The following is a 21,908-nucleotide window of genomic DNA, read 5'->3' on the forward strand; positions in this document are numbered from 1 at the left end:
CTACTTTTTTTTTTTTTTTTTCCTTTCTCTTTTCTTTATTTTTTGCCAGAACTCAAAGTAAATAGAAAATATTTGAAAGGTTTGCTGGAGAGGGGGGCCCTGTTCCAGTAAAAACAGCTGGTTCAGATAAATAAATATTATGTTACTATGTAGTAGCCATACCACAAGCAAAACAGCACTAGGAACCTAACAGCAAAAATACCCAAATTAAAAACTGCATTTCATTCTCTAAGCTAAGAAACAAACATGGAATGTAAAGAAAGATTTTTTTATCATCTCAAACGTGATAAGTACTGGTATTTCTGGCAGCAGTAGTAAAGAAATAAGTTTTTAAAATATAAATTTTCAATACTCAAAGCAAGGTTGTAGACTGTACAGTATAAAAGTTTCCCAAAAAAATGCTTCCTTTTCAAAACTAAAAGATATCAGAATAAATCTGATAAACACTGGATTTTTGAGGCCTAGTATGAAGTATTTGTGCAGAACAGGGAAACAATTCAGTGAGAAATAGTGATCTCTAGGTTGAATCCTTATGTTGGTTTCTATCCAAATTCACTTAATTCTTAATTGTCAAGATCACATCAGAAGGCGGGTCTGTGACTTGCAATCGTGGCTCAGCAGCAGGATTGCAAGATGCAAAAATCAAGCTGCCACCAAACCTATCTTAATTCCCATTGCAGTTATGGAAGTTCACCTTAATGGTTTAATCACATTCTGACTGCACAATCCAATCACTGTAGGATTTAGAGCCCCCTCAGAAGGGTGGAGACCTCCAGCACTGATGGTGTTCAAACAAGCAAATAAATGGTCCTTGTTTGTTGTAGATTTGTCTATATTTGGTATCCATCTGCTTTCCTGACAAGACCATCAATGACATAATTTGTAAAATGCGTCATTTTATTACTCCTGCCTGGAAATTACCTGACCTAAAAAGTTTCAGCTGATTGGTTTGAAATACTGCAAAATACTCTCCTTCAACCATGTAATCTAGAGCAAACCCAGAGTTTATCAGCCTCCTTATCTGATTTCCTACATCCCGTATCAAAGCCCTTCACTTCTCTGGTGATGCTTTCAAATAAACATAAGAGGTTTTTACTAAATTTATTCAGCAGGTCACACTGGGATCTCATTCATAAGATAAACCATGCTGTAAAGGAGATGGCAAAGAGACAAGAGATAAACACCTTTCCAGCTGGGTACCCTCAGCTGGATGACACAACTTTAGAAGATGCTGCTGAACTGAAGGAGAACTTGGTAAACACCAGCCCAGTTCACCCGGACAACACATCTGTGTAAGTGAGGTCTACAACTGGCTGGGAGGAGTTGTGCCGCTATTCACACCAGAAATCAGCTGTTCCCCTCAAATTTTGGCAATCTCACCCATTCCTTCTTAACATGCTGCTCTTTGAAGCTCTGTCTACCAGAGTTTTGAGGAAAAGCCTCAGAATAACTGAGCATTTCCCCTTTTTATGTGGAGCTGGCCCCTCAATGAAGTTCACCCAAAATCAGCCTTAGCCAGGGTAATTTGAAAAGCTGACCCAAGCTGTCAGCTTCCTGTGCCTTCTAACCTACCACCCTCCTCTCTCACCCCTCAGGACACTGATGTTTATTGTCACAGCTGATTTTGATGGCTGTGTGGGGACTTGTGTTCTTTCTTTTAGTTGACGTGCTGCAGAGGTCCTGCTGGGAGCAATAAACATCCCCAGCCATTCACAGGGACCAAAACCCAACCTGAGGTAATATTTTGGGAGTGTAATCAATCAACTTCAATGGAAAATTGACCAGAAAAACTATTTCCGAGCAGCACTGCTGATTCCAAACATGTAGAGAGGAGTTCAGCTGTGTTAAAATGATCCCAAGAAAACACTTTAATAAATCATTCAAAGGGAAGAGTAGCCTCATATCCCTCATATCTGTCTTCCAGTGGAGAGCTTGGCATTGATGTGCCTCCTGCCCCCCTGTGTCCAAACAGATCCAGATTTATCGATGCTCAGAGGGGATTATGGAATCTGCAGCCAACATGCATTCAAGGGCCACCTTGGCTCCATCAGCCCCGGGCAAAGATGTCGTGCGTGTTGCGTGGGACTGTGCCACATGGGCTCCTCATCCCCAGCAGCTGGCTTGCCCAGGCTGCAGGGGGTGAGCTGAGCTGCCACACCCACCTGTGCTGAGAAATAAAACACTGCTCTGGCACAGATGTGGCCCAGGGCTGGGGCCACTCAGCACTCTGCCAGGGGAGCGTGGGTGCCAAGGAGTACTTCTCCAGTGCGCTTTGGATGGGGACTCACATTTGGATAGCAGGGAAATTTACCCACCCCCACAAGTCAGCCCCAGCATCAGTCAATGCTGCCTTGTTTTACTCATTTGCAAGTAAAGCCAACGAGCAGCTAGGAGTCAATCCTGCATTCTAGACACTTCTTCAAAACTTGCACAAAGAGATATGGAATTACAGCAGTAAATATACAGCAGTGTATTATTGTATATTAATTTTAAGATTGTCTTGTCCCTCTCATAGGAGAGTGGCAGTCCTTAATTTTAATAAGAGGGAAATATTCACATTCCTGAACATGGACTATTGAACCTCTTCCAGTGACTGTTCCTACCATGTGATCTAAAATTCCTGTTTTCCTTTCCCCAAGCTTGCAGCAAACAAAAGCATTTGTTTGGGGGATGTTTGTCTAGAATTATGCAGTTCTAAATAAAGTCCCATGGAGAAGAGAGAGGAAGAAAACATGGCTTAGGTAGGAGAGGTGGAAGGCTAGAAGGTTTACTGCAGACTTTCACAAGGGGTTATGAATATGAAAAGATGTACACAGCAAAAAGTTTAGCAGCAAGAAGTTTAGCAGCTCCATCACGGATGTTCTCCTTCTAGCTCATCTTTTGCCTCATGGGCAGCCATGATCTAAATATAAATGCAAGGTACAGCTGCATGAGGAATACACTGCCCATTTTTTAGCAACACCAAGCCTGTGTCAGTGTATACAAACCCAGAGAGGGAGTAAAAGGCAGTGGAAGTCATGCCAGTCTGTGACTGAGTGGAATAGCAAGATGAGCAATGCTGTAATGAGATGTGACTCCACTGAGGTCACAAGGGCTTCTAACTGCCCCCAGTCAGCTCCAGCTTCAGACCTGGGAGGATCTGGGCATATATAAAAATAGGGTGTGGAAACAACCTTATCTTTTTAGCTGCTTTCCTGTTTTACATTTGCTGCTTGCTTTAAGCCACATCCCAGGGGCTGGGTAGGGTTAGTGCAGAGCTGTTATGCCAACTCATTCTTGACTCCCTGATGAGAGAATTCCCTGCCTTGCCTTTTGTAGTGCCCAAGTGCTGCCAAGGGATCATCACAGGGCTTAGCACAGAACTCATGTTGCTGTCTCACTGTATATTGTACTGTGCTGTTATTCCTTCACTTTTCTGCCTAAGCAACGACTGCAGTAACTTTCCATCCCCAGGCTAACTCACCAATTAATCCAAACCGGGATTTCCATGAGGTGGCACACACCTGTATCTGGCCATATTTTCTTTGTTTGCCTCATTTAGTGCAGGCAAGAGATGGGAAAGTCTGACCAGTGAGTAAATCTGCCCCAGCCTTTTGCTATCAGCTGGCAGTCAGCAGACAGGCTCTGAGCACAGTGACACATGTCCAGATGTGTCACTGCCAAACTGCCTGGTGCCAGAGAAACGTCCTTTGTCATAACAGGCTTTTTTAAACTTCTCTCTACAGATCAAAATCCCTGTAGCCAGACTAATGTTGTTTGCCTCGTAACTGTTTCTATCAGAGGAAAGAAGAGTGGAGCTGCTTGGGGGACATCTGTTGTACACAGCCACTTCAGGCAGAACAGAGGGAGCTGCATCCCAAGACTGGCTGCCAGAGTAACAAGCCATATATTTCCCATTTTCACCTTCCTCTCCTTTCAGGAGGCCTCTTTGGTCTCAAGTGTCCACATAACTATACAGAGAGGGGAGAGGAAAACTTGTATTTTACACTGTTGGTACTAATCCTGGGAGAGGTCCCCAGATACATCCCTCCTCATCATCAGCTAAAGAGCCTCATCAGATTTACAGTGACTTTTTATGGAGTCTCACTGTTAGTGCCCCAACTACAGTGGTCATTTCTGTTTAAGGGTGCCATGGGAGTCATGTAAGGCTGAATTGCCTCGCAGCCCATGCAGTTAATGGGGAAAAACAACCAAAGCCCACCTAAAGCCCACAAGAGGGTCATAGGCACTGTGCACAAGCTGGTGGGGAAAAGCAGGATGGAGACCAATAGCATTGAGTAGTTCTGCTTTTTATGTGTGTGTGCGATCTAGCTACAGCATGAGCCTGGGATGATTCCCCTGAGGAAGGAGGGATCTCCCTGAGGAAGGGTTTCTAAAAGAAGCTTGGTCTCTGCAGCCAGTTACTACACAAAACTTGGTAACTTGCAGCACAAGCCCTTTTGAAGGCGCTTTTTTTTTTTCCCTTCTTTCCCTGCTCCTACTGCAGAATGTATATCATGCCCAGGACCCCAGAGAGCAATCAGGGCAGGAAAACAGTTTGACTAGGAAATCTTTCCAATGTCAACATCCTCTATCCCGGGGCCTTGCTTTCCGTGAAAAAATTGACTTTATGTACACATTTGTGTGGACTGGGCTTAAAGGCAAAGACCCATCCTGTGGGTTCAAAAAAAAAAAAACTTAGAAGCTATTCTATGGCCTAAAGCGATTGTGCTCCCTGAATACTCCAGTGATGTATTTAGCAACATTTAGCAACATATTTATTTAAACTGAGCAAAACCTTGGGCATTTCAATGTAGAGAAGTTCTGGGGCCACAGGGTTCTGTATCAGACCTTATCCATCAACACTGTAAACTGTTGCTCCAGTCCTCACCAAAAGTTATGGAGTGATTTAGGGACTCCCAGGCTATTCAGACTCCCAGGATCTGAGCTGGAACATCCATAGCTAAACAGATCCCTAAGGCTTTTATGTCATCACCCTTAATTTCTACTGGAGCAGGAAAACCCTGGCTTGATCAGTGCTGTGACTTCTCCATATAGCCAGCCCAGCTAGGGCAGAGATAAGCAACTGAACATGTGCATTAAGGGTGAAAGTCAGACTGATGGTGGCTGGTCCTGAAGAGCAACCCAGCAGGATCTGCTGAGCTGCACCAGTCAGTTGAACCACTGGTTAGGGATTGCCACAGCACCACTGTCTCTTCCATGCCTCATCCTTCCTCAGTCTCAAGGCCGATGAAAGGTAATCCTTGATGCAAAGCTACCCAAACTATGCTTCCGTTAGGGACACATATCCCTGCCAAGAGAATCCATAAAACAGTTATATTTCAGCATGGTTCACAACCACCATGCTGAAATATTGCCATTTCAATAGAAATACTATTCATTCTGCAAGGCAGGAAGGCATGAGCATTTTGAGAATGCACAACACCAAGAAGCAGCTTACTTCACAAGACTGACATGTGTATTATTTTGAGGAAGTTGTATCCACGACTAAAAATAAACCTATGCCATTTCCCTGCTTGAATTTCCTGTAGGTCTTTAGAGTACAGAGACCTAACCAAGTCATTCTCTTTGAAGGAAACATTTGAGATCATTAGCAACTTGCCTGCTGGGAGGTTCTCAAATCCAGATGTCTTTGTGGTAAATTTGCACAGAGGGTTTGATACCTATTTATCCCCTCATTTACAAACCACGTGCAACTCATAAAGTCAGCACTACACTAGGAGAGGCATGACTGGTGATTGCCATGCTTGCAACAGACAGACCATGGATTAAAATGAGGTTTCGTTGTTAAGTGAAAAGTGAACTTCCAGGCACAGTTCTTAATCTAAAACATCTGAAAAATTAACATTCTCATTTGGGCAGTTTTCCAGGTCAGATGGTAGTGCCTGGATATTCTCTATCTCATCCACAGTAAGTGTCTAAACATTTGGCTCACTTCTCTAATATATGTAAATGAAGGATTATGTTGTTTTTATTAATCACCCCAGAATAAGTTCATCATCCCTCATCACAGGTATTTGTTCCATTACTGTGTTTGGCTCACCAGAAGCAGAGCACGTTACACCCTCTGACAGTCCCCACACACTTTGGCAGTTTCATATTTGGGTGACTCTAGTTACTTTCATTTTGGATAATTTCTTGAATCCTTTCAGCACCTGTCAGCTCTAGAGCTCAAATATGCTATTGGTTGGGGGGGGAGGGGGGAGGTTTGTGAGGTTTTTTTTTTTTTGGTTAGTTGGTCTGGTTTTTTTGGGTTTTGGGGGTTTTGGGGGTTTTGTGGGTTGGTGATTTTTTTTTTTTTTTTTTGTTTGTTTTGTTTTGTTTTGTTTGTTTGGGTTTTTTTCCCTACAAGTTAAAATCTCTTAACTCATTTATATTCCATGATTCCAAGTAGATTTAAAACACAAAGGGACTGTCCACACAGTGCATCCTACAGTGGGTCCCCACTCCTTTGGTTTGCTTTCCAGGCTCTTCTTCTTACATCTTCAAATAGCACCTCTATTCATGGTCATTGTAAGCTTGAGCAGCCCTTTGAAGGAAGTGACTTGCATCTCAGCTTGGTGTAAACTTGGGCTTACAAGACTGAAGAAGGTTACATGGGGTCTAATGGAATCCAGTAAGTCACGCAGAAGAACTTTCATTAAAACATGTAAAATAATCTTCATGTTCTATTTGGTGCTTCCTTCTAATGTCTCTGATGGAAAATATCAACCATTTTGGGGTACCATCCTTCAAAAAAGTGAGAAATAAAAAATGAGGGTATAGGAAAAATGAACTGCTAGGAAGGGTTGAAGCTGATTGGTTTAGCAGGAAAAGAAAAACTTAAGGAGAGAGACATTAAGAGCATTTAAGGAAAAGACAGATGCAAAAAGGGAGAAAAGAAATTATTCATATGTTCTTTGGAGATAGGACAAGTATAATGTATTTTGATTGCACCAAGAGACACTAAGGGTTGGTGCGAGAGACAGCTTCCTCTAGTGATAAGGACAGTAAACAGTGGAAAAGATTGCCTAGGGAGGTTGTGGAATATCCATCGTTCTTAGCTTCTAAAAGCAAATGTGACAGATGTGAGTTGAAATCATTCTGGTATAGCTGGACCTGCTTTAGGCAAGGACTGTGGACAAGTTTATTCCTTGAGGCAGTCTACCAGAGCTATTTTTTAATACTTGGTGATAATGTGCCTCATAGGCAGAAAGGATTAAATCTGTAATTAAAAAAAAAAAAAAAACCAAAAAAAAAACCTCAAGAAAAGAAGGAAGATAAAAAGGCCTTGGACATCACCAAGTTTTGGGGAGCTAAAGGTATGCTTTAGTCTTCAAAGAGTCCTCTGATCTGTTTTTGTTTTGCATAAAGTTAATATAAAATATCACTTTGTAGGCAGCATTGAAAAGCCTGTTGACTTCAGAAAGGTCACTTGAGGGGGATAAGCTGGGTAGGTACTGGAGCCATTTCAGATACCTCATCGAGTTTCTTGCATTCATCCCAGTGGTGGGCCTCATGAGAGGAAGTGCACATATTGCCTGGCCAAGCAAAGATTTGTGCTATAAAGTTCAGAATACTTTTGGAAGAGATTCAAACTTTTTTTTTTTTTTAATAAAGAAAAAAAAATGGGAGGGAAACTGAACTGAAGTTTAATGACCGCATACAGAAAGGAAGAGAGAATTAAGCTGGCCATAAATGTTTATGATGAAAATATTAGAGATCTGCTCACAGTGCATGTCACGGAGTCTCGGTTTACCATACTTCATACTATGTACAAGGATTACAGATATGCAGGTGGAGGAGGAGGTTGCTGAACAAGAAGAGTATGTGTTTCACAAAGCTAACAGGACCATCTTTCAGAATTCCAGTTAACTTCCTCTTCTCCTTAAATCATCCAGTACTCTTATATAAGCCTCCTAAATCTTCTTCACAGTTACTTCAGTAAAATCCAAAACCACATCCATCATATTAAGGTGCCTTCCCCAATAGAACTCATTAATATATCTTCCAAATTCTGACTTCATTGACACAGTATTTAATGAACAGTTGAGATTCAAATCAGAATTCAAATGATGGGGAAATTGAGGTCTAAAACAGCAAAGACGTAAGATGACATATTTCCAAGAGCTTCACAGCCTTTATTTCAGTGAATATTCTCATCTGTGCTAGTATAAACTGGGAGCAACTCCACTAAATGTGGCAAAATCCCCCAATAATTGCACATCAGCAGTCCCACTGTGACATCATGATCAGTCCTGAAAGTGCTCTCATGAATTACCATTTAGATCGTACCTTTTTTGAAAGCCTTTAGCAATAACGGAGAAGAAAACAACTTCAATAAAGGCACCTCACAGTTCTTCTCACTGCATAATGACATTTGATAAAAAGAGAAAATCCATATTATTTTTTGTTTATGAAGCTGATGTGCTTTCCAAATGCATATAGCAAAGTCAAAATATTTAAACCAAAAAAAGCATTTCCAAGGTAAATGTTGCTAGTTTAAGGATATTGTATGAAAAGTAGATGAAAAAAATGGCATTTGAGAGGTTATGGGTACATTAGAGACAAAGAAGAAAAAGACTGCTTAAAATTACATACAGGCTGTTTTGATAGTCAAGATTTTCAAGCTATGGGAAGTGGACTTGTAACAGCAATTAATGCTTCCTTTTCCTTTCCAAAACACTCAGACCTGTGACAAATACCAAAGTCCATTCAGAAGCAAAAAATCCTCAGAGAACCCCCCTTTATCCTGATACAAGTGCAAACTTTAAACTCACATCTGGCTAACTGGAATGGTCTGTACTTCTTTGAATAGCTTTAAATTAGGAAACTTTTGATCATGATTTGTGGACCACTTGAGTCTCATAAACAATATGCAACTTAGTAATATTTTTTTTTTCAGCTGGAAAGTTGGAGAGGACAGTTTCTAACAAGTGTTAATTTCTTTGATTTTTTTCCCTTGAAACAGAAAATTACATTTTTTTCCATTCAGTACAAAGCAAAAGCATAATCCTCAAACATACCTAATACATAGCCTAAATCTGCCAAGTTTACATAACAAAAAAAAAAAAGGGGTGGGGGAGGGAGTTGGGGAGAGTGGGAGAAAGATAATTACTTTAGAGCTAAATGACAGCAGTTGGTGAAGGTGAATGAAGAAAATTTAATTTTGTGTGTTTGTATTGTGTGGATTAATTTATGGAGCCTGAATGTCTTTTAATGCTCTTACTATACATATGAATACATTTGATCAAGAAAAACACCCTTGAAGAATAAAGAAATTACTAGATTTCAATACTTCTAAACTCTGTATGAAAAGCCCATGCTGAATAAGAAAAAAAATCACAGATTCTTTTAAACAAGTACAATTAGTCACAGTTATGCAAACATGAGTATATATTCCATTTGTAAGCACATATTAAAAGGAAATACATTAAAAAAACATTTTCAGAATAAGATATAATATAGTGAACAAAATCATAGCACAAATAGGGAATTTCTCTCCCAGGAGAAAGTCATTACAATAGAGGACCCTGGGGCTGCCAGAATGGACTGTATTGAACTGAGGGCTCACCACAAAGCCACATTTCTCTTTCTTGGCCACCTCTGGATGCCAGTACTGATATCCTTTTCTCTGGCACCAGTCCCACATGTGTAGAATTGTGGATAGCTAATTCCCTATATGCTTACTCTTAGGGTTTTGGTTTTTTTTTTTTTTTTTTTTCTTTATTTGGCCCTGTGAAGCACAGTTCAGGTGACCAGGACAGCTCACTCACATGTATTTTAACACTGAACAGAGGATGTTCAGGTAATGAGAAGAGGTTTCCAAAAGGCAAGGTTTCCTTGGTCCCCTTACTTCTTTTATTTGCTATCCATCACGTTTCCTGGGGTCCTCTAAATTTGTACCTGAGCCTCATATTACTATTCTAGGTTATAAATTGGTCAAGTTCCTCACAGCTACTTTCTCCACTCCCTTTGCTCTTATGTGAATGTTCTGATACAAAATGAAAATGTTATTGTTTCTGGATGTGAATACAACCTCAAGTGGTACTTACCAGACATTTTTGAGCATCTCACCTAGCTTTTGACTGACCAAACACTCTTGAAAACGCTTTCGAGCATTTCATTTGTAACTTCATGCAGCTATTAATTAAAAAGAAAATCCGTACTACAACACTTTTGCTTCCTTTCTTGCAAACTTGACACTGTTCTGCAATTGTCCTAGCACAGATCATATCACTGTCAATAGCTGATCCTTAGACTGGAAAATGCAACATTAACTATGCAGCCTAATGCCAGCTATCACATTTGTTGACTGCAGTTCCAAGACAACTTTATTCTTTGATGTATGAGTTGGTGTGACTGCCAGTAAGGCTAGAGGGGTTTGTGATTCTACAAAAACTCCTCTTTGCCAGCAGTGTGAGCATGGAGTAAGCCCAGTGACCATGCTGGAATACCAACTGGCTCTGGAGGCATGAAAGAGCTGCTGGAGGAATGGTAGGTACCTCTTCTTCTCTGCTTCTTCCCCTTTTAGTTTTACCTAGGCCAGCCCTCCAGTCTTAGTGGCTACCTTTCTTTCTCAAGAGGATCCTGTTTAGCAGCTCTACTTGATTTTACAGGTGGATCTACTCCAAAGACCATACAGTTAAAATGCCTGAACTTGCCAAAAATTGTGCTCAGAATTGCATGCCATGAGGCATACAAATCACCTAGCAGAAATCTTCACCTTGGTTCCCAAACCAAGCATGAAATTAACAAATTTGTTGGGAAAATAGGTAGCACAATGGTGTCTTCCTGGTCCAGAAGAGCTTATGTGGTGCTAACTGGTGGGGCTCTGCAGTGTGCTGCACTGCACAGTGCTAAATGATAATGCCCTTCGTTTCATATGGTGATTAAAGCTGATTAGATCTTAAGTGTCTGCACTTAAAAAAAGATTTGGGACAGGACAAAAGTATTGTGCCAGCAACTGCTCAAAACAAGAGCTCAGACCAGAACAAGGGGGAGAAGCCATAGATTGATGATTTTCTGGGCATTTAGGATTGTTTATGGAGCGTTTCCCAGCTCTAGTTTTTTCAGTGATGGTATTTAACAATACCTGTTTTGCAGAGAAAACCAACCACAGCAATTTGTGAGAAGACTGTGAGTAAAGTACACATCATACATGTTGTGATATAAAATACCAGTTTTAGCCAACTGATACTGTTTCATTATTTCCGTGAGACATGCTCATAGTGAAGTCCATTGTTTTTTCTCACTGTGCTGACCTAAGAATTCCCTTAAAATTCCCTGGGTAATTACAATGAGTTTTCGTAGAGATGAGAATCTGGCCCATCTGACTCCAAGCATCTGTGAAGTGTGAAGCACAAACCTCTGAAAAATTAGATTGTTTTGTCAAAAAATCATCTTAAACTTTCAATATTTCAGAAGCAAGAGATGTCAAAATAAATTTTGCACACCTCAAAGCAGAACAAAGTAACAGGCCCCAAAGAGTAAAAGGAGATTCCTGGCTTGTGATTTAAGTGCTCCCTTCTCTAATTTGAAATAAAAATACATTTCAAAGTATGAATCTCTTGGGCACTGTCATATTATGTCGCCAAATAATTCATTAAGGAATGTTAGCTCTACCTCTGCTGTTTGAAGTGCCAGAGGTTTCTTTGCCTGAAATGGCCTGTTATTCCCAAGGATGGAGGGAAGAAGAGAGTTCTCTTCATAATTCTTTTTCAGACCATGATGGATTAAAAACAAAACAAAGAAATCCTAAATAATGAGATAGTGAGGAAACCCATTCTAAAGGGTTCTAGAGTACTGTAGTAGTACATCACCATCCATAGTAGGACAAGGCTCTGTTCCCTCTCTCAATCAATTGTTTGATTGTTTTCACTGCCACAGTTTGCTTCCTAATATTTCGCATGACATTTCTTGTTTCTAGTCTTGGGCTTATATGGGTTTGATCCAGCCCGCCCTGAAATTCATGGAAAGACTTCTATGTACTTCAGTGCCCCCTCTTCCTCTTGCTGGAGCCTGTTGGCTGCTCCAATGATTTCTCTCACTTTCATTCTGGCTGTCCTTCAAGTCCCTCCAAAACATCATGCCTCTTGTTCTGTACATGCGCACAGACAGAAAGAAGGAGAGACAAGATAAAAATCCCTTTGTCCTGTGTGGTGGCCAAGAGGCATGGAATGGTTCACGTGGCAGCAGTGTAGGGAGCAAACTGGGCCTCCTGTCCCTGGCAGCCCTCGGCAGGCGCCCCAGCCTTCCCCCACTACTCCCACTCTACTGCAACTGCCAGTACCAGCAGAGCCAAGAGTTGCTGCAACTCTCTACCTTTGTCAAACACTGCATGTTGAGTTTTTGAGGTGCCTAGACACAATCCCATACCTAATCCTGGTATAATGCCTCCCACTTGGGTGATTTGTCTTTAAATTTGTCTCAAAAAATGAGACTGAATACTCCTCCTTATTCACATGTTAAGATAGCAATTATCTCTAGAGATAATCTCTCTTTGAGTGATCTGCTTGTTTGACTGCAAACACCCTGGGTTTGTAAGGCATTGTAAAGAGCCAGGTGCATACTTTCTAGGTGCTCAGTACCAAAATATGTATCAGGCTATTCTCCCACTGATGACCCACAGCCTTGCACTTGTGGTTGTGGGGTATTTAGTAATTGTGGGCTGATATTTTCTCATCCAGCTTTATCAATTTAATGTTAAGTTCTTGGAGGATTGTAGTTTGCTCACAGTGGTAGGCTTTGGCCCATAAGTATTTCCCTTTGATCCTATTTCTTGCTCTTACTACCGCTTCTGTTCAATGAGGTAAAGTACCAAAAGTATATATATTCATCTTGACAGCAAGTATTTTCACCAGGCTTCTGTTAACACATTCTGCAGGGAATGTTACTATATTCAGGGATGGCTTGGCATATATTTTCTTTTTAGCAGCTTGCTTTTATAGGTCTGTGGCACTTTTAAGAAGGGATTAAGCTTTATCATCGTAAAGTGATGGTGAGGTAGGACTCCTCTTCCAAGGTAAATCATCTGAACAGAGTGGCCTGAGGCAAGGCTATTATCTGAAAGCACGAGGCTGAGGGTACAAGGCCTGCTGAAATGGTTCCTGCTGTGGTCAGTGCAGTGTCTGACAGTCATCTGCTTCCTGTCAGACTGAAAGACAGTCCACAATGTGTGCACAGACAGGGAGCGATGGGCAGCCAAGGCAATTTCAGGATCTCAGGTAGGTCAGCTCAGTCAGGCAGTAGTGAAAAATATCTGTGGTGTGGGTGGGAAGGCACCTTTTTCTTAGGCACCTCTAACTACCTATGTCTACACCATTGAATAAGGGAGGATCACGGACTAATTCCTGGTCCATTTAGTGTTTCCAAATGGAACACACTAGATCATGCCTACTAATCTGCAGGGTAGTTGCTTGAAGAAACCTAAGTTTGAATCATCCAAGAGAAGCCAGGAATGATAATTAAACAGTGCGGACAATGTTCCGATACTCAAGTTCATTCCCATGCTCTCTCTTATGTAGAGCACAGACAAACTAAATGTTATGTACATTTCATCAGCTCTGGGTTGGTTTGGCACATACCCACATGAACCCCAACTGTTTACCAGGTCTTTGATATCCCTGGCCATGTCTGCCAAACAGTGACATCTCCAGGTTTTTGGAGACACACTTCAGTTTCAGAAGGTGCTCTGAGGAAGCGTCTGTGATCTGCATGCTGTGAGCCAAATGCCTTTATCTATGATGCTCTATCTTGTATGCCCAGACTGCCTCAAAAATTCAAGTACTCTGTGCATGTGGGTGGGAGTTCTCCTTTGGCATATGCCCAGTTCCACAAAATTATAGATATGAGCACTTGTTTCATATGAATTGTTGTCAGCTTCCTTTCAGATGCTTCCTTGACAATGGTAAATAATTGGCTTGATTGCTTTCTGTGCCTTTCTCTTACCCGTTTTTCTAGCAATTTGAGGATCTCACATCTTGGTTCATCTGCTGTACTTTCATGATCAGAAAATTAAGTCAGCTATGTATATCTAATTCCCTCTTTTTGTTGTGTACCTCAAAGTCGTAGCATTGCAGCTTCAGCATCATAAAGAGTTATAAGCAATAACTCTTTTAAAATGCTCTCTAGTGATTTAGTGTCATTTTCTACTTCAGTTGCTTTACACCCTCAAACTTAATGGTGAAAAGACTCACATCAAACATGATTGCTAGACATTTCTTCTTCCTTTGGGTGTCTTTTGGTTCTGTGGTGACAATGAACTCAGACAAAAAAGCCACCAGCTGTCTTCTGCAGTAGGAATTGTACTCCAAAATACAACTCACTAACATCACATAGCATTGTCACCTTTTCAGTCACACAGCCTTATTTTGGGACAGGATAAATGGTTGTCTGTTTTCTGGTGGTATGTAATGGTTATATGTGATAACCATGTCTGTGCTGATTTTTTTCCTTTTTGTCAGAATTCAGTAGCTGTTTGATGGTGGGAAAATAGTACAAATAATGTCTGCTAGTTTGAAAAACTATTATTAAAGGCACTTAGAAATTATCTTTAGGTGCAGCTTTGTGGCTTTTACCTCTTTGGCACATAATCCTAAGGAGGTCAGCAAATGCATGTGAATGACATGGCAGAAAAGTACATTTTACTGTGGTTACAGTCAAATTTCATTCCACTTACTGAACTCTATCAAACCAGGTTGTGGCCAGCAAAAGGTTGTGAGATACATGCTGATCCCAGGAAATTCAGCTAATTCCATTTATGTTGTTGACAGGGATTACTCACTTCTGCAGATAAGAGCCTAAATGCCACTGCCAACTCTCTCTATCTAGATGAGGTCCATAATCTTGCAGAGGAGCAATTTGACTTACCTGGGTGCTTTTAATATTACCAGCATTGGCCATGAAGCACTGGGAATCATCCTGCTTCTCCAAAACAAGTAATCCTCATCCAGAAAGGTATTTAGTCATGAGCTCCATCTGTCCTGTCCTGGCTGCTGTGCTTGCTGAACTTTTTCTCATCCAGCTACAGCACAGGGAAAGTGGAAGCACACTTACATACATGCTTCAGGGACACCCAAAAGGCACTTTTGGGAAAAGGGAGCTGGATTACCAGCCAATCCTTCTTAGTTCTCAAATGAAATTAACATTGAAGTGAAGCATGGGCATGTGAAAAGAAATAACATCCTGCTGGTGCTGGTAGGAAAAGTGTGTAAGAGAAGGGTGCAGCAAAACACTCATGCACGGAGTCGTGATCTGTGTAACAGAAGATGCTTATCCCGCCTGAGTTGGTACAGTCATTGACACAGTGACAGCCCTGTTGACCTCACCTTCAAGGGACTCAGAGCTGCTGGCAGCTTGAATTTTATACAATCCTACCACCATCATAGGACTTTGGTTGACTGAGTTTTTCTTTCAGACAAGACTGAAATCTTATCGCTTCACATATTTCCTACTGCCTTACTGCTTCTTTTGCATTTGATTTCCTGAGAGGTTTTTTTTTCAGTTTGCATCATGGGGTTTTATCTCAGAACAGGTTTTTTGATACTACTGTATTGATACTGTTTTGATGCTACTGTATTGTACTGATGCCCTGTATTGATATCATTAGGTTTTCTGAGGTTTACAGCGTCATTCCTGTTTCCATGCCCTTGCACCACATTAATAATACGTGTCTGCAAAATCTGACTCTTGGTCTCACTTCCTGCCTGCTTGACAGTGTTATTTTGTATTATTGCTTTTATCAGTACATTTAATCTCAATGACTTCTCTTTTCATGAATACTGTATACAAAGTCTTTGTGCAGGGAGACCTTTATTATTCTTCAGATTATTCATTTTTCTTTTTTAATTTTGTTTGTTTAGATTTTGCCTCTGTGCATTTGGGTTTTGCATTCATATGGGTACCTTTCTGTGCTTTCTCTCTTCTGCTAGTGAGGATTAACAATTCTGGGTCTGGTTCATTTTAAACCTTGAATTTATATGGGACATTGCTGCTCACCCTTGCACGCAGCTCCAGCTTTGGGAGGCTTGTTGAGGAACAATCTCATATTTAGGTACTTTAAGATTTAATAATCAAAGGAGCTTTGAACAGTTCAGCAAAATGGTCATCTGTTCCAGACTGATAAGATACCCTTTTTGGGTAGAAACAGCCTTAGAAAGTTTTTAGTTCTGCACTTTGGTGAAGACAGCTTAGTGGCTGTGCATCTCAGAGAGCAGTGCAGCCACATTTATTTCATTCCTCCTTCTGCCTGGCTTCACTACATCCTATATCTGTTTTCCAGTGCAGCTAGGGAATGTCCAAATGATGAGCATGGTCATCTGTATACAGGCAGCTATGGCACAGTGCCATGATTATTGGTTTTTCTTTAGCTGAAGGATCCAGAATTCATCCCTAATGACAGATGCAATTGCAATTGCCAAGCAATAAAGACTCCCAGTTAGAAAATAAGCCCATGAGGGCACAGGTTCACTTTGACATTGTCAACAAAATAGTCTGTTCAAAAATACTACAGGAGGTGAGAATGATGCAAAAGGAGGGCAGCGGCATTGCTGCAGCTCCACAACAGCTTCAACGGTGCTGCCAATGTGATGGCAGCGAGGTGAAGGCTGCTTTGTGGGAGGTTCACACTGAATCACATCCATTTGCAGGTGCCAGCAGACACAGTGTGGGTAAAGAGCAAGATGAGCACACTGCTGGCTAGGATGTGTTTTCCTTGGAGATAACACCAGCGGAAGAGGCTCTGATTAATAAGCTGAAAGCAAATGCAAATCTTATTAATGCTTACTTGGAATCCAGTCCACAAGTCAGCATCTCATTAGAAAGAGAGTTACTGTCAGTAAAACAGTGCATCAAGGCTGTTGGTGTGTGATAGGGACAAACGGATGGGGCACTAGAGAGAACACAGCCTCTATGAACACAAGTAGCAAGGGGCAGATTTGGGAAAGAAGGCATGTAAGACAATCTGTGAGAAGCTCAGCCCCTACCCCAAACTGTGGGATCACCCACCAGCACTCCACTGTCAGCAGATAGCTGGAAACTCGCTGCTCATACATATAGTTTGTACCTTCCTAATAATTGTCCCAGGCAGACAAGGACAGCCTACTGCTTCTGAGTGGTATCCTCCAGGAGGAGTGCAGGCCAAACCAAAGGACTCTCCCAACCCTCTAATAAGCTCATTAGCATATGTCTTTGCTAATGATACACATGGAACCAATCTATTTCCAGATGACAGATTTCTGAGTTATTTTACCATCAGGAAAAAAAAAAAAAAACCAAACCAAAAAAACAACAAACCAAGCAAACTGGGAAATCACACCCTAAAATAGATTAAAAGAACATGAGAAGTGGAAGGTCAAGAGTTCAACAGTTGGGTAGTGCCAGAACTGGGACAGTTTACATAACCTTGCTGTTGCCTCCCTGAGTGCATGCAGCAGTTAGTCACAGGAACATGAATTGGTTTTTTTGAGAGAATCCTGACTCATTTGGTGATGTAATGGCCAAAAGGAGAGAAAATAGAAATATGCCTCTCCTCACATTCAGGAGGTGGCACTGTGCAAAAATTCAGCCCCACAATGGAAAAACTATTACTAATTTTCTTCATGTTTCTGCAGTACAGCCTGCCTAGAATATTTGTAATTTTTCACAATTAGTACTTAATCTTCAGGCTGCACAAGTAAGAAGACATTTTCATCCCCCTTTTGTATGTTGGGAACAGAACTACTATGGTCAAAGTACTCCCTCGGATAATCTGAGTATCCTCATGGAGTCAGTTCTTAGCACATGCTGACATTTTAGACCTGAAGATTGCTGTGTTAGTTCTGTTACACAGTGTGGCTTGGAGAGAGTGGCAGACAAGAAACTGTTTACTTCTATTTTTTGGCATTTAGAGGTGTCAGAACCCAAGGTGTCTCTCAGACACTCTTGGATGTTCCGGGTCCAGGTCAGAAGCATTTGAGAGCCTGGCAGGCAGCCAGAAACCCCTGTGGTTTTGAATTTGATCCATGGAACAATTTACCAACCTTGCAGGAAGAACAAGAAATCACAAAAGTTTAGATATTATAATAGAAGTAGTCACAAAGTGAAAGGAAGAATCTTTGAGTGCTGCACGGGGGGGGGGGGGGTTTAGGCCTTGTACAGAGGGGTCTGAGTTTTGTACATGAGGGTCAGAAGTTCTAAGATGGAGGGATTTGGGCGTGCCCTGTCCTCCTTCTTTCTCCTTCCTATCCTCCATGTTCATGGTGATGTTGGCACTCACAGATTGGTTTAGAGTAGAAAGTCACTGTTCAATATAGGTGATAGGCATTGGGGAAAAACTATAAACATTTAATACGTAATGTGTGATATAAAAGATGGCACCAGCCCTTGGGCAGGGGAGATGGAAAGAGACGCAGAGGGAGAAGAAGTCCGGGAGTGTGTGTGCCTTTGTCTGACCTGCTGAAAGAACCACAGCAGTTCAGGAAGAAAATCTTTTAGATAACATACAATAAACTAACTTGAGACCGACTGAAGACTACTGAGTCTTTCTTTGAAGGCCCGGGTTGGAGGAGCGACTTTATCACCTCCCGGGGTCACCCCAATCTGGGGGTGAGCCTTGTCATAGAGGTAGTTCTTTGAAAACTGCATCCTGCTGGGAATCACAAAGCCCTACGTGGGACTATTTCCTGGAAATATATCTGCAGTTTATCAGTGCATCTACTGTGGTGTTGGTGTCTACCAATAAAGGAAGAAAGTAGTATTTAAGAATTAACTTGGGCTTTATTCTGCTATAGGAAGCCAGCCTTCCCAGCATTCCTCTGATGCTCAGCAGAGGGCTAATGCTGACAGCAGAAGGAGGACAATGGCACATCTTTACGTATATTTTCTGTTCTTCATCTCTACAAAATTATGCGATGTAATGTACACACTGCCTCCTGTATCTTTGAAAATATCCTATCCCAAGAAGAGAACTGCTATATTCCTTGGCTGGATTATAAATACAACAAATTACTGTTATCCCACAGGCTCCTCACTGTCATTTAAAAAATATTTTTACTGAAAGACAATGCCTTTTACTAACTTTCAGAGAATTTTAAATGTTTATTCGAGTACATAAAATAAGAGTAAGAATTTTTTTTCTGAGTTGAGTAGGATGTGACTTCTAATAAATCTGGAAGTTATGAAAAATGGCTTTAATATTTTTATGCTATTTCTGGATTTCCTAAGGTTGTCCCACATCTGTTTTTTCCCTCGTGTCAATGTGTAGCAACAGAGAGTGCAAACACATCTGGAAATTATAAACACAGAAATTTAACTTTTAGAAAATGCATGATGCCATTTAAAGATGTTATTCTTACAGTTTAACACCTGATTTGCTGGTTTTGGAAATCATCTGTGTAATGTCTGGGGAAACATCTTTTCCAATTTTTGTTTTTGGGATATTCTAAGACAGTTAGAAAAACAGGCTTGTATGAATGTAAATGTTTGAGATTAGACCCTCAACAGCAATAAGGAAGTTCTCTTCTGATGATGTTTCTTCTATCCACTTGCTCCCACAAATGATCTACCTAATACACAAATGCCAAAGTGCTCTTTTCCTATCCCTGCCAATACCCTTCCTTCAGCTTCTATATATTAGACTGACTATTGCTGATGAGCATCATGAAGAGCTCAGTTCAAACCTTCCCTTCTGCTTCCAGGTTGCTATTCACACCTCAAAGATGTTGTCCCCAGGGAGGCAGACCTGTCACCTCAGCATTCCCTGGCAGTAATCATCTGTGAGTCAACAAGACCCATTTAGCACTCCTCAGTTGAAGCACCTCCTGAAAATACAGTGGGATGTTTGAGGCAAATACTATCAGCCTCCTAAAATACTGTAGGCAAGTTCAGATCCCCCCACCCCACTACTCTGTAATTATTTATAATATGCTATACATGACAGGCTGGTAAAATACACCCAGCCAAAACCAAAACAAATGGAAGTGTTGCCAAATCAGCAATGTAAAAAGGGAGGAAGTGTAAGACAGAAGATAAAACGGTGAGGCAGATTAGTGACCTATCAGTCTGTGACTAGTGTATTGGTTTGAGTGAAGCATTTAAGCATAATGTTTGTTTATACTTATGAAAGGTAATCTCAATAATAACATTTGTTATTAATAAAAAAAAAAAAGAAAAATAAAAGCACTATAACATTTAATACTTTGGGGATCTTTTAAAATACAAGTTCCTTGGGATCTGACTTTTACAAATTATGGCTCAGAAGAATCCAGCAAATAATTCTGATGGTTATTCCTGAGAGTCAGCCTAGTTCTACCAAGAGTGGTTTGACACAACCAAGGAAACTGAAGTGATGTTCTGCCCTGTTCTACAAAAGAGCTGCTTTTACATCTCCTTGCTATTACAGCCGTGAATATGTTTGGCTGCTCAAAATATTACCTTTCATTAAAAACTGTGGATATTATTTATTCAATATACATTCATGGTAGCTGTCACTGACTTCTTGCCCACTGACAAGTCCAAAAGACACTTGTGTGTAATTTTGTGATTGCTACCCTGTATTTCCAGATGCTAAATTATTAATACAAATAAATCCTAACCAGACTGTAATTTTTCATATTGCTATGAGAAGCCATGTATCTCTATAGGAAGATAGGAGCAGGGAATAGGAAAGAGAGGAAAAAATCTTGACACCACATTGTTCAGTACATGTGGCTGCACATTTAAGGTTTTGACAGTATTTCCATGAAAATGACTGATGGAGAAACAGCATTTTAATGGACATTATTTCAATATTTTAATGAATATGTGTTTTAAAGTGAGGTTGGAGAAAGGAGAAAATAGTTTGGCATGAGAAGGAAGGCTACACAGCTGAAGGTAGGAGAAAACAGTGTCATGAACTTAAGGTGAAGGTATTTAGAAAGATTGAGAGAACAAGAGGAGAGTATAAAGAACTGTTCCTGTGTTATGTAGGTAAATCTAATTATTTCTTCTGTTTAACTGGGAGGTTAACTGTCAGGTTTGCTGGGCGATTCCTGAAGGCAAATATCGATACAGTCAAACCATGGTGCTGAGTACTAAAGAACAAGACTTGTGTGAGGAGGAGATGCTGTGGGGACATGTGGGCTCGACTCACACAGAGGGAACACTCCAGCACGTCTCGCCCCTGCCACTGGGGCTGCAGGAGCCTGCAGCAGCTTTGTGATCCTAAGGGAACTACAGTACCCTAAAGGGGAAACCCAAGGCTTCATCCTATGCTTCCCATGCAACTGCCAGCACTTGATTCCTGGCTCCACACCTTGTTCCTCTTCAGCTATATAAGCTCAGAATCAGACTTTCAATGACATGCTGCTGAGCCAGTTTGTCTGCCCAGGCTTACAGCAGTTCTGTGGCTGCTGTGTGATGTTGTTTTGGTCTGCTTTCATTGATTAGTTGGTTACTTTCTAGTTTGGCTCAAAAAAGAGTGTCAAGTAGGTTTTTGTCTATCTTTTTTTCCTTCTTTGTGTCATTCTAGTTTTCATTCAGAGCAAGAGCATTCAAATTTCAGACAAAGATTCTTTATTCATGCCTTTTTGATTATAAAACTAAGTGCATTTCTGTCCTGTAGCTTTTGCAGAAAGAATACCTGTTGTTTGATTAATTTCCAAGGTGCTTAAGGTCCCTAAGAAACCTCTATTGACTTGTGGGGAGGTAAGATTATGTATAAACCCATTAAAAAGGCAACCAAGGCATGTAAAAATGCCCTAGAACCACGTGCTGACTTTCTGCTGGAGCCTGGAATATTAAGACACCATTTGCAGTCCTGATGGTCTCCAAGCTGGAAGTCCATAAATCTGCTCTGCTTCCAAATTGCTCTGGGCCAGCTGAAGCTCTGTTCTGCATGAACTGGTACCTGCTGCCTGCTGCTGGCCCAATGGCTGCAGCCTGAACTCCTCAAAGTCTACAGTATCAGGATC

Source organism: Vidua chalybeata, chromosome 3 (assembly GCF_026979565.1).
Source record: "Vidua chalybeata isolate OUT-0048 chromosome 3, bVidCha1 merged haplotype, whole genome shotgun sequence".
Lineage (NCBI taxonomy): Eukaryota > Metazoa > Chordata > Aves > Passeriformes > Viduidae > Vidua > Vidua chalybeata.